We start from the raw sequence: 20,874 nt of genomic DNA, 5'->3' as shown, positions 1-20,874 counted from the left end.
CAAATACTCATGTTGTAAACTATGATCTTTAGTTAATAATAATGTATCAATGTTGGTTCATCAGTTTTAACAAATGCACCACACTCATGAAAGATGTTAATAATAAGACAAACTTAGGCAGTGGATAGAGGTATATGGAAATTCTGTTATTTCTGCCTATAGGCCTGTGATAGCTTAAATGTGGCCAAAGATTCTTAGCAGCCCTTCCCATTAGGAGGAGTCCTTGAGCCTAGGTTGGCCTTCACCTTCAGACTTGATTTGGCCAATAGAGAATGGTAGAAATAACATCATATGACTTTTAAGCCCAGGCCACAAGGCTCTGTAGCTTCCCATCTCATCCTCTTGGAACCCAGCTGCCATGTAAAAAAGCTCAGTCTAGCCGCCAAGAGAGAAAAGCCCAGCTGTCCCAGCCTAGCCCAACACGCTCACCACCAATCAGTTGAATGCAGCCACGTGAGTGAGTCCAGGAAAGAACAAGAGAAAAGCTGCCCAATCAGCCCACAGATTCATGAGAAACATTGTGGCTGTTTGAAGCCACTGAGTTTGGGCTGGTTTATTCAGCAATAATTGACATAAGGCCTATGAGTTTGTGACCTTGGAGTCAAGGGCAACGAACTGCCTTGGAATGGGGCTGGGCTGCCTGGGTCAGGTAGAAAATTATGGAAGGTTCTCACTATAAAGTAATGGCAGCATGGAGACTAGCCTCTCAACTTTCAAGATCTTTGAAAGAAAATGACTTATAAATGAGATTCTAAGAAGTTAAGAAACAAAACAAAACCCATGGCTAATGACCGAAGCAATGAGAAAAATGGCTTAAACACTGGCATGGAAAGCATGAAACCGTAGGTAATCCTGGCACCAATATTGTCTAGCTGGTGCCAGTCCTTGGCTCTGAGCGTGTCCATCCCCTCACTCCCTGTGGTAGAAGAATGGGACTGACCTGTCTCTAAGAACAGAGCTTGTTTAATGGATGCTTACAAAGGGCTGCAGAAGTAAAAGTCACTCCTCTCACAATAATAGCATTGGCATTGTACCACCACCTTCTGGAAGACAGTGATTTTTAAGGAGGAAATAAACAAAAGTCGGGGGACATCCCATTACATAAGATACTACAGTAATTCCCCCAAATTAAAAATGACTAGGTGAGGGCTTTAGACCGCTGGGGTAGGGAAGGAGGGGCTTGTCAAGATGGAAAGAAGGTCAGAAGGTCGAGGGATAATTACAGCATTGGGGGGGCTCACCTTGGAGTTCTCCCTGCGTAAGTGGTCCCTACCCTAAAAAATAACTGGCTGCCTAGTAGCCCCATAAATAAAATGAACTTTTCTCATCCTTTCCACTTAACACACACATACATTTCCAAGTTATTTCTGGTGACCTAAAAGATGTGTGCATGCCAAGCGCCTTCCAGTTCTGCCAGAGTCAACCGTCCTCTCCCATCTTAGTGGCCAGTGAGCACAGTCCCTGGAATTCGGAGTTTAAACAAGGCCTGCTTCCAGGAGGAGTTGTTTCTCCGAGACGCTGTTGGCTCCCTCTCATTTTCATGCAGCTGCTCTCCGAAGAAATCTGGGGGAAACTTGCCTTCAGAGATACCTCTTAAATTTTACTTATGTTTTACTTAAACTTCAGTCAACATTCATTCAACAAATATCATTCGAATACCTACTGTGCGCCAGGCATTATTCTGAGTGCTGAAGAGACAGTTATTTAAAAAATTAGGGTTTATTTTCTCATTGATTTTATATTCCAGTGGAGATAGGAGGTAAATCACTATCTAATACATCAGATACTGCGTTCTTGAGAGAAAACTAGCATAAAGGAGGTATGGGTTTGTAGGGGAGGGAAGCAAGCTATTGTAGTTCTTTCTGGCTCAGTTTCCTCATCTGTAAAATAGGATCATCGTATCCTCCTCAAAAAGGTGTGGAGAGTAATGGGGTCACTCTTTATCTCATTTACATGTTTATCACTATGAATGTCAGCTATTATTAATAATATTTTGGAGGGCCTCCACACAGTACCCTTTCTCTCCTTCTACTCCCTCAGCCCTGGTATGTATTTTTTGTGTGCAGACAGATGTCCTCACCTATCCCCACTACTTTGCACCTTGAATCTGTGACCCAAACTGTCAGTCCTGTCTTCGAGTTATCAGTGAAAAGAAGGAATGTCTATAGAGGCAGGTGCTGCCCCACCTTAAACAAAGACCAGCTAGGGTAGGCACACCTTTTCCTGAAAATTTTGGAAAGCTCCAGATCCCACGGATACTTGATGAGCTTTATGCATTGCTGTTATTTACTGAGACCAAATGAATCACAAAATGAATAATATGCATTAGACAAATGATAATTCATGGTGTATTTTTTAAAGTAATTTTACCGTCTGAGTGCCATTTTATGCCAAAAGAGCTACACCCAAGCAGGCAGCTCTAACTTTACTACAGCGATCTTCATTTGTCATCCTTTGGAATGCGCGGATTTGAAGTAGGACGTTTCCCCTTTGGCTGAATCAGTTTTCTGTGGAGGGTCTTCCCTGTGGGATTGAGGATTCTGTTTTTCACCCACCCCCAAGCAGAAGAGGTCTCTTCAGACTGTCTTCCCTGAAAACTTGGTAGCAGTCCCCACCTTGGGAAATGACTTGAAAGCATACCCATTTTCACAAGGAATCGGTTGCCTTTCCTGGTTCCTCAGCCCCACGGGGCTCCAGCCTGCCCATGAATGGTCACCTCTTGGACAAACCCGAAAGCATCCCTTTGACACCAAAGGCTCCTGGGGCCACCGCCACAGAGCTCCTCCCAAGTACCCGGCCACATCCCTTGACATTTGCAGAGATGGCCACTTACGTGACCCGTATTCTTGTTTTCTGAGTGGCTTCCTGTCAGCTTTTCCCGTTCCCCAGCCAAGATCTCCCTCACCAGCCAGGAGCCCAGCCGGCTGCTTCCCTTGGTTGAGAGTAGGGATTCCTGCCTGGTGACCCATCCCGACTTTTATTGGATAAATGTGTTCGGTCATTAGCGGTTCTTTTTCACATAAAAATTGCTCGAGGCAGCCCTCACACTTTATGACCCAGCAGGATTTTGTTCCCAAGCTCCAGGGCTGCCGGTGGCGCTGGGATCGCTGGACTCGGGTGCAGCCTGTCAGCAGAGGGGGTATGGGAGGAGGCGGGGGACAGGACACAGCCCCAGCGCTTAGCCACACCCCTGTTTTCCAGCACAGCAAAAATCACAAATGGAAAAATGGTTTCCCTCGCACGCAGTTTTACAAACTAAAATCACATAGTCTGTATACTTTTTAAATGAATTAATCTTGTCAGTATTCTACAACAATGCCCAAAATTTGCTATGGCACTCAGTAGATGCTAAAAGCCTTGGAGTTCAATTAGACATGTGAATGAATTTCATCCTGAATTTAGCTGCCCTCAAATGCCTTGTGGCTCTGTACTGTATATGTGTAGGTAGGTGTTAGGCATTTTGAATCTCGAATTTTTAGTGGAGTCCTTTGGGAAGGAATGAGGCTTGAGATCCTGCTCTTGGGAACCCAGTTAGCTCACTGGTGTCAGCACTGTTGCTCCTGTAAGGGGACGTGGAAGGAAAACAGTCAGTAATGCCGTTTTCTCACTCTGGGTTCGATTTGACACTTTCCCTCCCTATGTATGTAATTTGGGGGAATCTTTCTGGTAAATTCAGATCCTAAACTGAGTAACTTATAATCATATTAAAGTACTGCCTGTTAAAGCTTTTTGGTCAATCTGGAAAGCAGATGCTTACTCAGCTGGTAACACACTTCTAGTTGGAAACAGCCTTAGGATCTTACTTTTAAACCCTCCTCTCCAGTAAGAGTCTAGAAAACCAGGATCTACTCTCAGTTGTATTGGGTCTCCTTGGGCAGGGTGTCAGCTCTGTGCAGTGGTTCTCAGGGTGTGTGCTCCTGGGACCAGAGCCAATGGCAGATATACACATTCTCAGGCCTCACCCCGGACTTACTGGGTCAACAGCTCTGACGGAGGAGCCCAGCACTGTGTTTTAACAAGCCCTGATTCTGACACATGCTGAAGCCTGAAAACCACAGTCCTAGTGCATGAGGTTGACTTCTACAAGAACAGAATCTGGATTTACTTCATTGTAAAGCTCCCAGGGCCAAGCTTGTGCCACCACGGGCACCCTGATTTTCCCTGCAGGGATGATAGTGGTGGGGCTCGAGAGCAACAAAACCCTTAGCCTTTGAGATTTGTCACAGCTTATTGGGCTGAGGACTGACGGGCTTGCTTCTCAGGGGAACCCAGTCATCTCACCAGTGCTGCATTTACCAGCTCCCCAGGGAAGCCAGCCAGCTGCTTTGCAAATGCATGCCTTGTGGTCACAAATAAGAGAGGGCGGGTGCTTCAGTTACTCAAGCCAACAGATATTTTTAAATGAGTACCTACTGTGTGTGTAACATGAGAAGATCAAGAACTTTGCATTGGGCCATGTGATACTGAAGAGGGTGGATCCGCATGAACATGTCCAGGAGATCTGAGACTTCTGAGTCAGCATTCCCCACTCTGGTACAGGAAGCAGGGATGGGTGGAAGTGCAAGGGATGAATTAGATTAAGTTCAACAGCTTTGTGACTAAGAGGACCTCTGAGCCTTTAATATGTCCATTATGTATCGCCCGAAGGACATGTGTCCTTCCGAGTTTCCACAGCTCAGGAAATGCTATTCTAAATCAACACTCCACTTTTGAGAGGGAAAATGTATTTCTCATAATGGGTGGCATTCTAGCTGAGATCCTTCAGGAGAACTGAGATTTAACTTGTATATAAAGTTATGGCCACAGACAGCTATCTGAAGGACACAGTGGGTCCTATCATGCAAGGAGAGCTGTGGGCTCTAGTGCAAGGAAAAGTCCAGGTGGCCTGTGGGAAGCTTGGCTCTGCTATTTCCTAACCGTGTCAACTTGGGCAAGTGATTTTGCCCTCTCTGAGCTAAACCTATTCTGTGAAATGGTCATAATAATAGTAATAATAATAATAGTAATAACAATACCTAACTTCAAGATTGTTGTGAGGGTCAGATGCCTGCATAACATTAGTAAATGGCCTGGTTCATAATAAGTGCTTAATAAAAATGAGTTGGTACTATTATTTTTTTATTACCTTATCAGTATTTGCTGTCAGACTGCCTCCTTACCAATGAACAGTCCTCCAGTGTTGGTTTCTTTCAGTGGTGGCTGTAGATAGACATTCAGTGTTTACTTTTGTTTGTTTGATACTGGTGAGCAACCTAGATTAAAAACATGGAGGTGATAATTTTAAAACAAAACACCTAAAATTAAATTAACTACAAATAACTAAACACTGAAATCAATAGAAGCCCTCCTCTAAGGAGACAGGGTTCAGGCTGTTTGTCCCAAGTCAGCAGGCTTAGGTGTTTACTCTGGGAGCCTCCTCAAGCCTTCTGCCCTCTTGTTTCTCCGTTGGGTGGAGCTGATTGGACTCATACTAATTAGGCTAGAACCTAATTGCAATCCTGAGTTTCCACTAGGGGATAATTTAGCCTCAGGAATTCCTTTCTAGCCTATGACTGTAAATTTGACTGTCATTGTGGCAAAAGAAAAAGTTTCTGAAAAAATTATTCTGATATTAGCCATTCTCTGCATTTACCCTGTCAGGTTCTCTTCCAGGGCCTTCTCAAGGGAACAGTGGGATTTCCCCCAAGACTGCTGTAGGTTTCCTTCCACAACTCCTTACAGACTGAAGAGGCGATAGCCCTGTTTGCTGGCTGTTGTCAGAAATGCTCAGAAAAGGGGTAGAATAGCAGCTGTAAGGACCACCCTGTTGCCCTATGTGAAGAATCCATGTCTTCAGAGGGAACCAAGATGATATTGTCCACAAAGAAATAAAAGCAAGGATGTCTATCCAAGGATGCAATTAGAATCCTAAGAAGAAACATCAGCACAATGAAAATAGCATAATTCAAAGAGAGTTTGTTACAAAGGATCAGGGGCAGGAGAATTACAAGAGAACACAGTAAACCAGGGCTAGTAGCACCTAACTAATTACCATCCTTAGGCCAAAGGGACTTGAGTAGAAAGGGTTTACCAGAACCCAGAAGGGGCAGGAGCTGTATAGAATTGGCACCTCCCTCGAGGGACTCAGCCAGGTGGGGGCAACCTCTCAGAAAGGGAGACAAGGGAATAAATATCTTGGCTGTCTGCTTCCTCCTGCTAATCTCCTGCCAGAGCTCCCCCTTGTTGAACCCATAGGAATCCATAGGGTGCAGGAAACCCTGTTATGGATTCCATGCTGGTTACTCCCGGAGAAGAGGGCAGGATGGGGAGTGGCTGCCATCCAGCGCAGGTTTATATTGCCATGCCATTTATAAAAGCCAAAGAGTAGGACCAGAAGGGATAACCACCATAAAGGACGGCATAAAGAAATTGTAAGAGTGGAGCCTACCCAGGACAGCAGAGGAATGAGGCAGGTCTATATGCACTGGAGCAACCTTCCAAGGTACATTAAGGGCAAAAGCAAGGTTCAGGAGAGTATGCAACTGGTTCTCAATGCACGTTGGGAAGCTTCACCTGGGGAGCCTAAAATAAAAAATACCAACACCTAGGCACCTTCTCTGGATCCTCAGAGTTCATTGATCTGGGGTGAGAACTGAGTTTGGGTATGTTTCTTAAACTTCCTAGGTGATTTTCATCTGCAGCTAGATTTGAAAATCATTAGTGAGCATGGCATGGTCCTACTTATATAAAAGTCCAGGGGCACATACACGTACAGAGGCGTGGACGTGTCTGTGATGTTTCCGGGGAGATGCAGGGGAATGAATCTGTGGTTGTCTCTAATGGAGTCAGATGAGACAGCGGCCTGTGGTGGAAGGGACGCTGACTTTTTCTTTCAGCAGTACTTTTGTGGTGTTGGAACTTTTTTACATGTATATGCATTGATTGTTCAGATTTGAAAACAAGTAAAAATAGATTTGCCCAGTTTTGAAGTCACCATTCTTTTATTCTCTTCTGACAGCTGTGGGGTGCATTAAAGAAGGAACTCTTGAATACATGTGCTATTATTTTTTCCAGTTTTATTGAAAAATAGTTGACATACATCACTCTCTATGTTTAAGGCCTACAGGATGATGGTTTGATTTTTTAAAATATGAACACTTCATGAATTTGTGTGTCATCCTTGCTCAGGGGCCAGGCTGTATCATTCCAGTTTTTAGTATATGTGCTGACAAAGTGAGCAGAGGAATTTTTTTTAAACTTTTAAAATTTATTATATCCCCAGTAGCTAGGGATCTGAGTAAGAAGATGCTGTTTGATTGAAGAATAAGCCTGTACCAAGAAGGTGTTGCTTTTGGTCTGTTTGAATTATTAAATGGCCACATGACTCCTCCTCTTCAGGCTGGTCTGTCCAAGGCTCCAGCTCAGTTTGGTAAATGGTAACTCTTGGGACAGCAGAGGAAATTTGTCTCAGGGAGCCAAGTAGAGGGGATCCCGTTAGACCCCTGCATCTGGACTGATATCAGATTTCTTATTAATTTGGGAAGCCCTAACTTAGGAAACCAGAAAGTCATTTTTTACATGGAGCAGCTCTTCCCCCATCCCCTCAACTGACATTGTGAAATTTAAGCAGTTCAGTTTTTCCTGAGCTATGTATAGTTCTTTCACCTGATCTCCCTCTGACACTCTCCATCTGCTATCTACCCAATTTCCTCTGAAAGCCTCATTTTAAAGCAGAATATATAATGGAAAAACCTTAACTCCTGACCTTTGTGGAGATACATTAGAGATACTCAATAATAATTAGCAGTTGCCCTGGTAACCTCAGATGCACTGCTTAAATCATCTGTATTTGTCACTATCCCCTGCCTTCTAGGCAGTATGGTCACCTGCTTCCTGCTAATGAAGAAAGGAACAATTTAGTAATTTTATAATCCTTTTCAGCTTCTATTGTAAAAATAGAAATGATACTGCTTTGATTAGAGACACTAAAAAGAGGCTTTTTGTTTTGTTTTTTAGCTACTAAAGCAGAGACATAGGAGAGAAATCATCTTAGATTTTAAACAAGTTGAAAAACCCTGTCCAATGTATTTTGTTCACCACTGTGCTCAAAACCTTAGAAGATTTAAGCAGGTGAAACTTGCAGACTAGAATTTCAGGGTAGCGGCACCCGGGATGGAGTGTGAGAATGAAGCTGGCAAGGCCCTCATTGTGTCACGTCAGCCATCGCCGACAAGGGTGATTAAAGCCCCGTGACAACAGCGCTTTGTCTTGAAGAAGACTGTTTGAAAGTTGGAAAAGTCAAAGCTGAAGCACAAGAGAGGTTTCTTCAAAGAAATGTGGTGACTTCAACTGTGTTTGAAAAGAAGCCTGTATTTTCCCTTAATTTCTATACACCGTGCCTTGCAGCACAGACCTCGTGGTAGGAGCACCCTATAACTCTCCGCGTCTTCTGGGGGACAAACAGCCCCCACCCCCTCGCACACACAGTGCATCTTCCTTCCCTTTCTTCTGTCGACCCTTTGTGTGAAAGTGGAATTAGAGGAAACGTGTCCTTAGTCATCCCATGGCAGCACTTACAATGTGCAATTGTCCCAGTGACAATAAACTGGCAGGAAATCAAGAGTCAAGAAGCGGAGTCACGGGAATCCTGGACACGCTAACCCAACAGAAACAAGATCTGCATGTTAGTGACCAGCGTGGCCGTGGGATCATCCCAGACAGCAGTCAGACCCAGCACTGTCCCAAATGAAAACTGCAGTTAAGTAAATTTTTTGCAGAAGAAAGCCCACAAACTGCTCTTGCACAATGCTCTGCCCTTTCTTAAATCTCAAAAGACTTATCTTCATCTTCTGTGCCCATTTGGAATATGGCACCACCAGTTGAATATTTGCTGCTGTAGCTTCCCTGTACCCTGGAGTCCTCATGAATGTCAGCACTCAGAATTGGCTGGCTCTGACGGACAGTCCCTTCCTAGTCAATTAGCAAACACTTACTGTTACAGACACTGTCCCAGGCATAGGAGGGAAACTCAAGAATACTTTTCCCTCAAATCTCTCACAGCCCACCCAGATGGGGGAAGTCAGATCTATATACGTGTGGGTAGCATTGCTGTTAATTCGAGACAGATTTTAAATCATAAGTGAGTGGCCTGATCATTTACTCAAAAATATTTATGGTTGAATGAATTTTGTCTTTTCTGCTTACATTGTATGGGCAGGGTTTCCAGTAATCTCAATGCTTCATCTTCTAGATCCACATTGAAGTTTGTAATTTCCCTGTCTGCCTTTAGTCCAGCTTACTGAGAGTGGGGGAGGGGGAGTTCTAGTTTTATGACCCTACTTTTTATATCCTGTTTTAGCCAGAAGACTTCCTATGTCTTAGACTCTACCAGTTGTCAAGCATGGGGCTTATAAAAGGAAAGATGGTGCAATATCCCAAGTGTGTGTTTGTTTGTTTGTTTGTTTGTTTTTCCCACAGAGGTCTCTATGGATCTAACATTTTAGATGCCACAAAAATTAAAATTTGGGCTGTTAAGAAAGATGTAGAGAGAAAAAATATTGAAAAGAAGGAAAAGTTGGAATTTGATCATTTGAATATGTTGCATTTTGAAGGTCCCCTACCTCCCTCCCACCAACAGAATTTCTCATTAATACAGTCCTCCATTAGGAAAGGAATTTTCCCCTCCCAGGTTATACTTGAGGCAAAAATCTGTGACAATTTCTTATATAAGCCCTACGCCAAATATTTTGTTGAGTCGAAATTTAATTCATACCTTGAAGGATTGCTTTCTGGTCTTATATGGAAAAGGAAAGTTTTGAGAATTGTTCCTTAAACTCTGAATCAGAGGAGCCAGGAAAAATAACTGAAAAGAGACAATGCCTTGCCATGGGTCAAGAAAAGTTTTGCTAGTAAATTTTCATGCACCACCCAAATTTCTGTGTAGCAGTGAGGGCTCTTTTTTCCAATTCTTGATCTATAAGGAAATTCTACATTAAATTCCTTCTTCCTCACAGGCCATCTATTAAGTTCTACCTTTAATTTCAGCATGAGTCAGTGAGGTCCTGACTGGTTCATCACTGCAAAGAAACTCTTTTGACTGTAATTTTCTCTGCATACATGGCTGGTTTTGCCAGGCTCTTCTTCCGCTTCCAGAAATGTTAGCTCTGGAGTGTATTCTTTTCAAGGTACAATTCAGTAACCAATTCCAGAGGTGGTACAGAGGGAGTCTTACTAGAACCTGAGCTCAGTTGATATTTCGAATACTGCTTGCTCTAAATTGGGCCGTGGGGAGCTCTGTTAGTTGTATCCTCAGTGCTCCTGTTGACAGAGCCAGCTTCCAGCCTTATTGCTTAATTTTGGTGCACCTCATGTAACCCACTGAACTTGGCACACCTCAGGAAGAATTAGGTCTCTATATACAAAATGTTTAGCTGAAGCTTAAGACCCTTACCTGGAATGTGAATATGTAATCGGTGCATCTGGCCCCCCAAACAGGAGAGCAATGTGGTTTTAGGCAGAATCCTGTTTGTGTGCTGCCACAGGCTTAGCTTTCCTCCAGACTCATCTAGAAATACAAGAATTTGTAGAAAAGAAGAGAAAGAAAATGCTGTCTCTGCTCAAGCGAGCTAGCTGACCTGTGTTTTGCCACCTTATAAAGAAACCCCCTTTCCTCTGAAAAGGGCAGGGTCCTTTCGAGACGGCTCTGAGTATCGCCGCGGGCCTGCCTTCGCCCCTCAGTGCTGTGAGACTGGAATTCCAAGCTGGGTGGAATCAGGACTCCTGAGGGCCATGCTTTCGTTTCGCTGAGTGGGGCATATAGGTTGAGATTTTTTGGAGGTGGGTATAGAAATGAGGGGGTTGTCATTCGGGTCGGAACCTTGGGAAACAAAGCTATATAAAGGAAATTTTGTGGAGTTTTTCCCATGTGGCGTGTGGTATCAGTCTTCTTCCACGTGACCTCATGAAGTCTTTGGTAAAAATCAGGTTTTCATTATTCAGTCTGTCAGCAGGAAGAGCATAGGTTCTGGGACAGACTCATTCGAGTTCCTAGCCCAGCTGCACTGCTTGTTCGCTTTGTTGCCAGGAAGCCACCTGATATTTGTAAGCCTCATCTGTTTAGTTGATAATAGTGTCTACTTCATAGGGTGGTTGTGAGGATTTAATGAGGCAGTTCACGGAAAGCATTTAGCATGGCTTCTAGCACATAATAAATGCTCAATAAAAGTTACCTGCTGTAATTATTGTCGAATTGTTATTTTAACAATAACCAAGGATATGAATAGCTTTGGAGGGTTGTATTGAGGTGCTGATCCTCACAGGGTGAGAAGGGGATCTAGTTATAGCCAAGTTTCAGAGTAACACGACCCCTCCCTCAAATAGTCTAGAACAATCCCAGTTACACACCTTGTGGCAGTGAGCACCAGAGTAGCTCTGGGTAGCTGGAAGAGCCCACACCTTCAGCTTTCTACCTGGGTTGAAGATCATGAGAGTGTGGGGCAGAAACACAGGCCAGGAACCCAGGGAAAGCTGGAAATGGCTGAAGCGAAGGGGAGGTGGATTCTCTTGGAAGAAAGCCAGCCCCAGAATGAAGCTGAGCATCTCCACCCTTCAGCTCTTTGGTATGTTGGCACCCTCAGCGTCCAGCTGCCCCTGCTTGATGCCCCCGCACCTGGCTTATTCTCTCCCCCTGTTCTTTCCAGGATATTCCTCCCATTGCTTCTGAGTTCATATCTTTGGATTGTCATGACCCTTATGTAGGCCCCAGGGCTGCCTCATGGCTTCACTCTCCACAGGATTTAATTCTCCACTTCCAGCCCTATTTCCTGAGAGTGTGAATCTGACTGATTGAGCCAGCTTTCTTCTGGGGCCTGTCCTTGGCTGGTGGCCAGCTGATGGACCAGAGGCCCCGAGGCAGGTCTTCTACAGTTGAATCATCTGTGGCCAGAGGGAGCTGGGTTACAAAACATTCCAGCAGGAACTGAGAGGTGAACAGGTTCTATAGTTGGCCATGTCCAAGGCATACCTTAGATGGCTCCCAAGAACAAACTTGGCTCCTAGATTTTCTGTCATTCACAGAACACTCCACTCTGTTCATTCACAGAACAGAAAGTTAATACAGTTGGCCCTTGAACAACACAGTGTAGTCTGCACTGGTCCATTTATGTGTGATTTTTTTCAATCATTATATAGTTGGCCCTCCCAAGTCTCAGGTTTTGCATCCATAGATTCAGCCCAGCATGATAGAAAGCATTTTCGATCCCAGTTTGTGAGTCCATGGATGTCGAGAGCCAACTGTATACATTGTTCTGTGCCATTTTATATAAGGGACTTGAACATCCACGGATTCTGGTGTCTGTAGGAGGTCCTGGAACCAATCCCCCCAGATACCAGGGGGCTGTAGTAAAGTTTTGAGGGAGTCAGAAGTTATATACAGATTTTCTACTGCACAGAGGTTGGCGCCCCTGACCCTTGTGTTGTTCAAGAGTCAGCTATAATTGCTGATGAGACATGGTACAGAACTTTAAAAAAAAAAGACAAAAACTGTAATAACAGAGTCTGGAAAAGAGCAAGCCACCCTTCACACCCAGCACCCCCCTGGGTCACAATTATATGACAGCACAGGACAGTGATTGATGTAAAGGAAATTGTTTGACATATTCTACTTTTGAAGGTTAAAAAAAAAAATGTGTGCTGTATCTTAGATTTCCATTGGTTAAAATAAAAACCTCGGCACTTCAGTAATTAAATGTGATTTGTTTGTAGAATTAGTAGAGGGGAAACCTTCACTGATACAGATTTTGTACCACAATTCTGGTTTTAGTGTAGGGAAATGGAGGGAGCAGGTGACCAAGCCAGGCCGACCACAGTATTTTCATGGGAATTTTTTTTCAACTGGAGCTGCATTAAGATTCTATCTTGTCCTCCGGAATGGTGAGCAGCAGTGCTACCACCGCACGGAGAAAGCCCAGTTGTGGTCATTCCTGTGTGCAAAGAGAAACAGAAAGGACCCAGTGGGAGCTACCCTGGAGAGGTGGCTTCCTGTACTTACTTGAGTTCAAGGCATTTCAATTTTCTGCAACCAATGTATTCCTCATTCAACAGGAATTACTGAATGCCCTCAATATGTAAGCCCACTATGTTAATGATGAGTTAGATGGCAATAGTGCCCCTGATAATGAGAGGTAATAAATATAAAATACATTAATATATAATAATGCATAATGGTAACATATTATTAACATATATAAGTCATAAAACAATACGTGCTACAGGATAAAGTGCCACTGGAATTCACTCCCCAGCGGGAGAGATGACTTTGAGCTAGGATGGCCAAGGAAGAGTTTGTGATCAAATTGGCATTGAACTTGGGTTAGATTTAGACAGAAGGGACCTGGTGTCTTCTGGGCAAGGGGAACAGTAAGAAAAGACTCAAAGGCAGGAACGTACAGGGCATGTGCAGAGAGCCGCTCATAATTGACTTTGTCTGAACATATGCTTCCCATCTATTGTGTTACAATTGTTTTGTTTCTTATGTCAATATGATTTTTACTCCTTTAGGCGCTAAAGCTGGGAAAGCCTAATAATGTTGTCTTCCCATTTCAGAATTCCATGCTAGCTGGGTCCCAATGAAACATCTTCTATCGATTTATCTTGTGTAATTAACTTGCCCGAAACGTTCTCTACTTTCATCACAGTTTTGCTTCACAGTCAGATAGGCCTCACCATCTGGGACTCCTCTATTTTTTTATTGTTGACAGTATTACAGATGTCCCTATTTTCCCCCCCTTTGCCCCCTCCACCTAGCCCCCACCCCACCCCAGGCCTTCCCCACACTATTGCCTGTGTCCATGGTTTATGCATATATGCATATTTGTTGGGACTCCTATTTTTTAGCCCAAATTTCCTTCCACACAGGGCCTGTTTTCATTTCTAAGTGTCACACAAGGCCCTACAACATTCTGCTTCATCCTGTTTGCTTTGAGTTTTGTACTGTAAAAAGCCAACAATATAGATGTGAAAATAAGCTGTATTCGTCTAGTCTATGTTGCAACCCAAGACCAAGCACCTCCGGCAAATTCTGACACCTTCAGCTTTCAGCACGGCTGTTTACCTTGGAGTCCGGGTGTACCTCCAAGGGACTACCTCTGAGCTCAGAGTGGATAGAGCAGCTCAGAGACAGTTGGGACAGGCCAGATTCATAGCGGGTTTAGTAAGGACAGAGTATAAATAGCAATCATCCAGCTTTACAGAAAATTCCTGCTTATTTTTACTCCTTAGAGTTGCTATATTTAGCCTTTAGTTACTATGCTAAACCTGATAAAGTGAGCCTGGTATTTATTTTTATTTGGATCAGTAACATCCATTCTCTTTGTCAAATTATAAGTGAGTTATAGAAACTACACCCTAGCCACTCAACTATAGTGGACACATTGTTGCTAAGCACCAGGGGCACTGTTGAAGTTACTGTCAGACATTTACTTGGACATTTACTTTTGGAGTATTGGCCATTTTCTCAGTCAAGGACCTTTCTGGTTTCTAAGAAGAGCTGGCTCTTCCTGTCCTTCTCACATTTCTGGAAACTGGGCACTAGTATAAACATCCCTAATATATGAACATTTTTTAAATGTACAAGTAGTTATTACATATGAGACCCCATGTTGTCAGCTTGAGCACATTTACCAGTCAGGTTTCTGAGTTACAAGTAACAGAAAACTCAGCCCAACTAACTCAGGCTGAAATGGAACTTACTGGTTCACCTATGTACTTGAGGATTACAGGAACGTCTGACTTCAGGCATGGATGGATCCAGGTGCTCAGATGTTGCCATCAGGATCTAGCTCTTTCCATCTCTCAGCTCAGTTTTCCTCTCCATTTACTCTTCTCTTAGATGAGCACTTTCTTTTTTATTACAAAGTAGTTCCCACCAGTTGCACTTAACTTTCTTAAAACTCCAAGTTTAGGAGAAAAGAAAGAGCCTCTATTCCCCAAAAGTGTAAACAGTAGTCTGGGCCTTATTTCTCTTGGTCCCAATTGGCCAAGAGTGTGTGCTGCTCTGCCGAGCTAGGCCAGAATCGCCTGTCATCCTTGACTGGGACGTGCAGAGCACGTGGACCATGAGGCTGGAGGCGAGGAGGTCCCTAAAGGAGAGACAGCCCCGGACCACAGATGTCCACTGTGGTGGGCCTCTCTTACATGGATCTAGTGAAGGATTTCGTGGCTGCACTAACCTCCAGGGGCAAATCTGTGCCTCTTTTTGTCATTGTTGTTCCCAGTAGTTCCTTACGTGATCTCTGAAAATGTCCCTTCCTGGAGTCCAAATGGTTGTTGCAGATTTTCTTATTTTATTCTTAGTTAACTGACTGGCTCCTTTGAGAGTAACATTTTTTTATAGTTTTAAAACATGAAGAAAATGTCATCTTCTTATGTAGCTCTGGACACAGTTGATTCCTTTAAAAACCGACTTTCTGAGGAAAGGCTTTTATCATCAGTTCCCATTACTGGTCATTAGAGGATATATGGCAAACACTGGTGTGCTGGGGCTTGGCCTCCATTAGTTTTAAGGACAGTGCTGTAAGAAGAGCATTCTGGAATGTGATTACCCAGAGGAAAAGGAATCTTCAAGGACTGGCCCCTTCTCTCCTGTGAGAGCCACGAACATCTATCTTCTGGCTCAGCCGCTCTGGGAGCTCCTCGGGCACAGGCCACTGGGTGGTGACATCTTCTGGTAGTCTGCCAGCAACGACAGGGCAGCCGACAGCCAACTCAGGAGTTATGCGCAGGTCTCCAAGGGGTGGTAGCGTTGTCCAAGAGCTGCGAGTGTGGATAAGAACGGATGCTTCTGCCAGGACCACATTGGGCGGCTGGAAAATTCCACCTTAGTTGGATCCTCCAGTGCCTGGTTCATATTCCTGAGGACAAATTTTGTTCTCAAAGGTGGAAAATACAGGGTGGGGTAAACACAGATTTAGTTGCTCCTATGGAAAATAATACAGTAATTAATAAGTAAGAATACGAGAATAAAGTGTGCTTCGCGTACTCACAACTGTAAACCTGCTTTTGCCCCACCCTGTGTATCTGTGGGATGTCACGTCTCCATAAGGTGGAAGAGGGGGTGGTGGCGAATGTGGCTAACACCCGTTAAGGGCTGATGTGTCGGGCACTGTACAGGTGTTTACTTATCTAGTCACCATAATGCATGAGGTACTGTTAGAGCCCCCAATTTACAGATGACGAAAGAAACTGAAACAGCTCCTTCAGAGTCCTCTCTTCCTAACCCTTCATTCCCTAGTATGACTCCAGTTCGGATGCTGGGAAGTCTGGGGGAGCCCAGGAGAACGTGGGAGAAACGGGAGCAGTGAGTGAGGACCTTAAAGGCAGGCAGCCAAAGTCTAAGGGAAAGCAGCGGGGAGAGGAGAGCAGGAAATAGTTGGAATAAGCGACAGCAGAGGACAGAGAATATAAAAGATGAATACGGGGAGTTCCGGGGAAGAAAGTGGGATGAAGGCTAAGGGGGTTACATGCATTATCTTCCTCAAGATCACAGAGCCGGGAGGCAGCAGAACTGGAATTTGGACTGAGGCCTGTATAAGCCTCAAGGCCAACAAGTCTTGCATCATCTTGAAGACTAGTCCCTCATTCCTAGCCGTGGTTTGCAGCTGGAGATGTGAGCCACCTTGATCCTGAGATTTGACTGATACTCAGAGATAACACTGATACAGCCCTTCCTCTGCTGGGAGGCAGCTGCTGTTTTCTCCCATCACAAAAAAGGGAGGGGGAGGGAACACTCCTCCTTTCTTCCAAAGTTTCAGGCCTTATAGAGCCAGCTCTCCAGACTTCAAGTGTGTTGACAGAGGTGCAAATCTCTCTTTAAGCATTCCATAACCCTCTAATCTCAGGTAAGCAGTGTTTTTTCGTACTCGTGAGATTTCCCTACATTTGCTCATTTCTGCCATAAAAACAAAACTAAAAATTTTCCCTCCAGAGCTGACCATCTGGTTGTCACTACACTTCCCTCCAAACTGAAGAGGCAGCAGCAGGATGTTTGCGAGTCCAGCCTTATCTCTGGCATAGGCACAGGCCCAGTACCGACGGATTGCAGCTCCAGTTGCCATTAGGTCTGCGATTTGGGAATTGAACTTCCTGCTCATATTTTCCCCTTTCCTTCCTGTTATTGCTTGGCATCCAGGTATAATCGTTCCCCTAAGGGCTGAACCTATTGCAGTGCATTTATTAAAGGATGGCTTTATAGCTTGGGAATCATACCCATCTCAAAATCTGTGCAGGCAACCATCACACACACACACACTTGTCTCCTGCTGCCAGTGAAATCTAGGCCAGCATTTGCCAGATTTTCAAGCCTTTACTAAGTGCAAGCATTTGTTTTTTATTTGCAGGCTTTGCGTGCTGACAAGTTCTGCACGGGTGTGTGTGTTTAGAGCCCAGTTGGGTGACAGTGCAAGAAATGTGTTCCATGTGCCAGGTATCTGGTGACAGCTGTTCTCTGAGCATTGTTGATAACCAAACAAAAACATGAGGCTCATTACTCTTTTTCAAAACACATACACAGAAGAGTAAAATTAAATAAAAGGTATCAGCAAAGGCTGCGAGAAGAGAATTAAGTCAGCATCACACTTCCCTGAGCTTCCTAGCAGCCATGACAAAGAAGAGAAACATATGTAGTTCAGTTGACCAATCGAGGAAAGCATGGCAATTCATCAACATTTGCAGCAGATATATTTTCAGGCAGGGCCAAGATATTTCTCAAAAGAAAGAAAAAGTGGCTTTGGATTGTTTTATTAACAGTAAACATTTTCTTGAGCCATTACTAAGTTCAGGCACTTTGCTTAGCCGTTTACATATGCATTATTTTACTCATCTCACCATCACCCTCTGGTAGTACTTTCCTCCTATTGCAGAGAGGAAACTGAGCCATGGAAAGGTTAAGTAACTTGCCAAAAGTCCAGGCAGTCCAGCTCCACATGCTGCTCACCACCTCACTATTTGGGAAATTCTTTTGTCCAAGGCCTGTGCAAGTCCCCAGCAGAACTGGAATTCTGCATCATGCTGCGTGGAAGAGAGGGATGACCTTGACCTACATTCCACATTAGGTTTCCCTAACCTGAGAGATTTACCCCACAGTGCATTTTTGTTTGTTGGAAGCAGCCTAGATACTGAGGTTGGTCCACCCAGTGTGATGAGTTGGGTTCTGGCAGAGCTAAGAGGCTCTTCTTCCCAGGATTCAGCTGCTCCATATGGGCCACACCTAAACATCTCCAACTTTAGAAACCAGTCATTAGCTCTAGAAGAGAGAGAGGTTTTATCTTCCCAAGTGTTGGAGCAGGAAGGCTAACACCCATTTCTCCCTATAGGCTCTTCGTGTTGTTTAAACATGGTATTTTTTTAAAAGGACGGCAGTAGGTAGGATTAACCATCAATACTTGCGTAGTATCTTTTCTTCTCTCTTATCCCAGCTCTGAGATTCTGTCCCATTCAAAAGCAAAAGATAGGAAACAACCTACGGGTTTGTGGTACAGATCTGGTTGAGTAAGTCACACATCTCCACAATGGAATGCTAAGTGGCCGCTAAAAAGAACTGACAACTGGTGTACTGAGGGAGCAGTCTCCAGGGCATATTAAGGAGGGCAAGCAGTGATCAGAACAATGTGAATAACTTTCTACTATTTGTTTTTAAAGGGAGAGAATCTCACACACAAACACCACCAATGCTTGTATGTTCATGTAATATCTCTAGAAGGAGATATAAGAAACTCACAACAGTGATTACTTCTCGAGACACAGGGGTCAATGGAAAGGGAGACTTATCTTTTCCTCTCTACCCTTGTTTACAGATACCTTTTTTATACTGTCTGGAAATTTTATCTACTGTTACCTATTCAAAAGCAATACATTAATATAAAAATTAAAGAGAAAAACCTCCCCATTCCCCCCAAAAGTTGAAGGGTATTCATAGATTTTATTTATAGAGACATATACCTCTATCCCATGGTTGTGAATTATCCTTCATACGAGTATTTTAAATCTGTAGCTTATAACCAGGCAACCCTGTAGCAATATAGGATTACCTAGGATCATAAGTAATTGGAGCCCTCATCCAAATACTTGCTGATACCGTACATCTGAGTTTCTAAACAAGTGAGCAATAAAGTCCTATATTGAACTTCTAAGCCTTATACCTGCCAGGGACTGATAAGTACACATGGGCAGGTTCTTTGATGTGTGTCCAAGTCCATTATCAGAGGTAACCAAGCTTAAGTGTAAACCTGTGGTTTAACTACATTTCAAATATGATCCGGAGCTACAGGAAAGATGCCAGAGAACCTGTGTGCTCAGAATACATAGGTCGCTGCAACTCTTTACAAGTTTTTCCTTTCCTGTGTAAAAGGAGCCCAGAAGGCCTGTTGCTTGTTTGAGGCTGTTGAGGTGACATAAGGACTAATTCATACTTTTTGGTGCTTCACAAATAACTAAGTGGCAGTATCGTTTTAACGAGTAAAAATTCAGGCATCCAGGGTCGTGCTTGCAGCCAGTGGAATTTATAAACGGTGGATGATCAAAAGGATTGGTAAACGTTGTGAAGGGCAGCTCATGGGAAGCATAAACAAAATGCTGAGGGGTGCCTGAAGAGGCAGGGCTAATTGCTGGTGACACTGAAGGAAAGGTTTGGTATCTTCTGGTCATGACAAAAGGATGTCTGCCAAGAGTTTTTAGCATGATGTTTTTCTTTTGCAAGTATATATTTTCAGAAATGTTTTAGAAAAAACAGATCCACCTCCCCCCCACCCATGTTTAGTGTTTACTGTTTACTGTAAAGGCTTAAAAAGTTACACATTTCCTCTTACAAAATACAGAAGATTCCCAATACACACTGGTCCAGAAGTTTTACACTGATTGATATACTTGGTAGGGGGAAGAGGGAGTTTTTCATATTTTTGCCAAAAACCGGCTAGGGTTACTTTCTGATTCTTTTTTTGGATTGGGAAGAGAGCTGGCATAAGGAATTGTTTTTAACCAACTTGGACTTTATCCCTTTATTTTGTAAGTTTCTCGTCTGAAATGTGGCATGTGAAACAAGAGGAAATCATCTTTATAAGATGGATGTCTCCTCCTCTGAGCCAAAGCTTGGCTAAGCATTTGTCCCTTAAAACAGATGAGAAGTCATATCACCTGTGCAATGAGACATCTGCCATACAGACTATGAGTAAGAGACTCACCAAGCCTGGTTCCAGGTTCATAAACAGAAGCTCACTTCTTAGATGATGGGAGTTCATCCAGTGGGACTTAGCTCTGAAAGTCAATTTCATGTGGGGAATTACCCACAGGCTTGGCAGGGGAGCCCTTTAGACAGGATAGTGACTTCCAAATACCATCATGGATGTCTCCAAGAGGTTTTTCGTCTTTTCTCCAGTTCATCTCACCAGGAATATCACCTCTGTACTCATGCACATTCCAGTAGAAGTCCTTTTACCATGGAACAGAAAGAGCCAGTCTAAAAATGAGAAATTAATTTGGATTTGCCCTAGGGTAGCTTGGAGAATGCTTTTAAATGTTTCTATTAAGAAGCACTTGGAAAGACAGTTCATTTGGAGCCTGAGGAAGGAATTCCTGTAGATTGGCTGTTTAACATAACCCTAAGTGGCAGGCCATTAGGCAGAAGTGTAGATATGGCACAAAAACTTACATTTCAATACTATAATGTGAATTTCTGCCATTAAAAAAAGGCTTAGGTATCTTATTACCATTCTTATGCAATTTTCAGCTCGTAATCTCAGAGTCCACAAATGCTGTTAGGGTCGAATATGCAAAGAAAATGCTACATTGCTGGAAACCATGAAAAATAGATAACCAGTTTCATGGAAAGCAGAAATGTGAGTTACA

At 43.6% G+C, this 20,874-nt stretch overlaps 1 protein-coding gene and 1 pseudogene across 2 annotated transcripts in view; one reads left to right on the top strand and one right to left on the bottom strand.

Moving 5' to 3' along the window:
* ARHGAP26 (Rho GTPase activating protein 26) overlaps window positions 1-20,874 on the top strand; it is a 401,390-nt gene that overhangs the window by 340,134 nt on the left and 40,382 nt on the right. The gene's annotated exons all lie outside the window — the stretch shown is intronic.
* Window positions 7,123-7,220, bottom strand: LOC148093187 (U6 spliceosomal RNA; annotated as a pseudogene).

The sequence above is a fragment of the Miniopterus natalensis genome, chromosome 4 (assembly GCF_054644295.1).
Source record: "Miniopterus natalensis isolate mMinNat1 chromosome 4, mMinNat1.hap1, whole genome shotgun sequence".
NCBI lineage: Eukaryota > Metazoa > Chordata > Mammalia > Chiroptera > Miniopteridae > Miniopterus > Miniopterus natalensis.
Note: the sequence above shows the minus strand (reverse complement) of the source record. Positions and strands in the feature narration are given on the sequence as shown.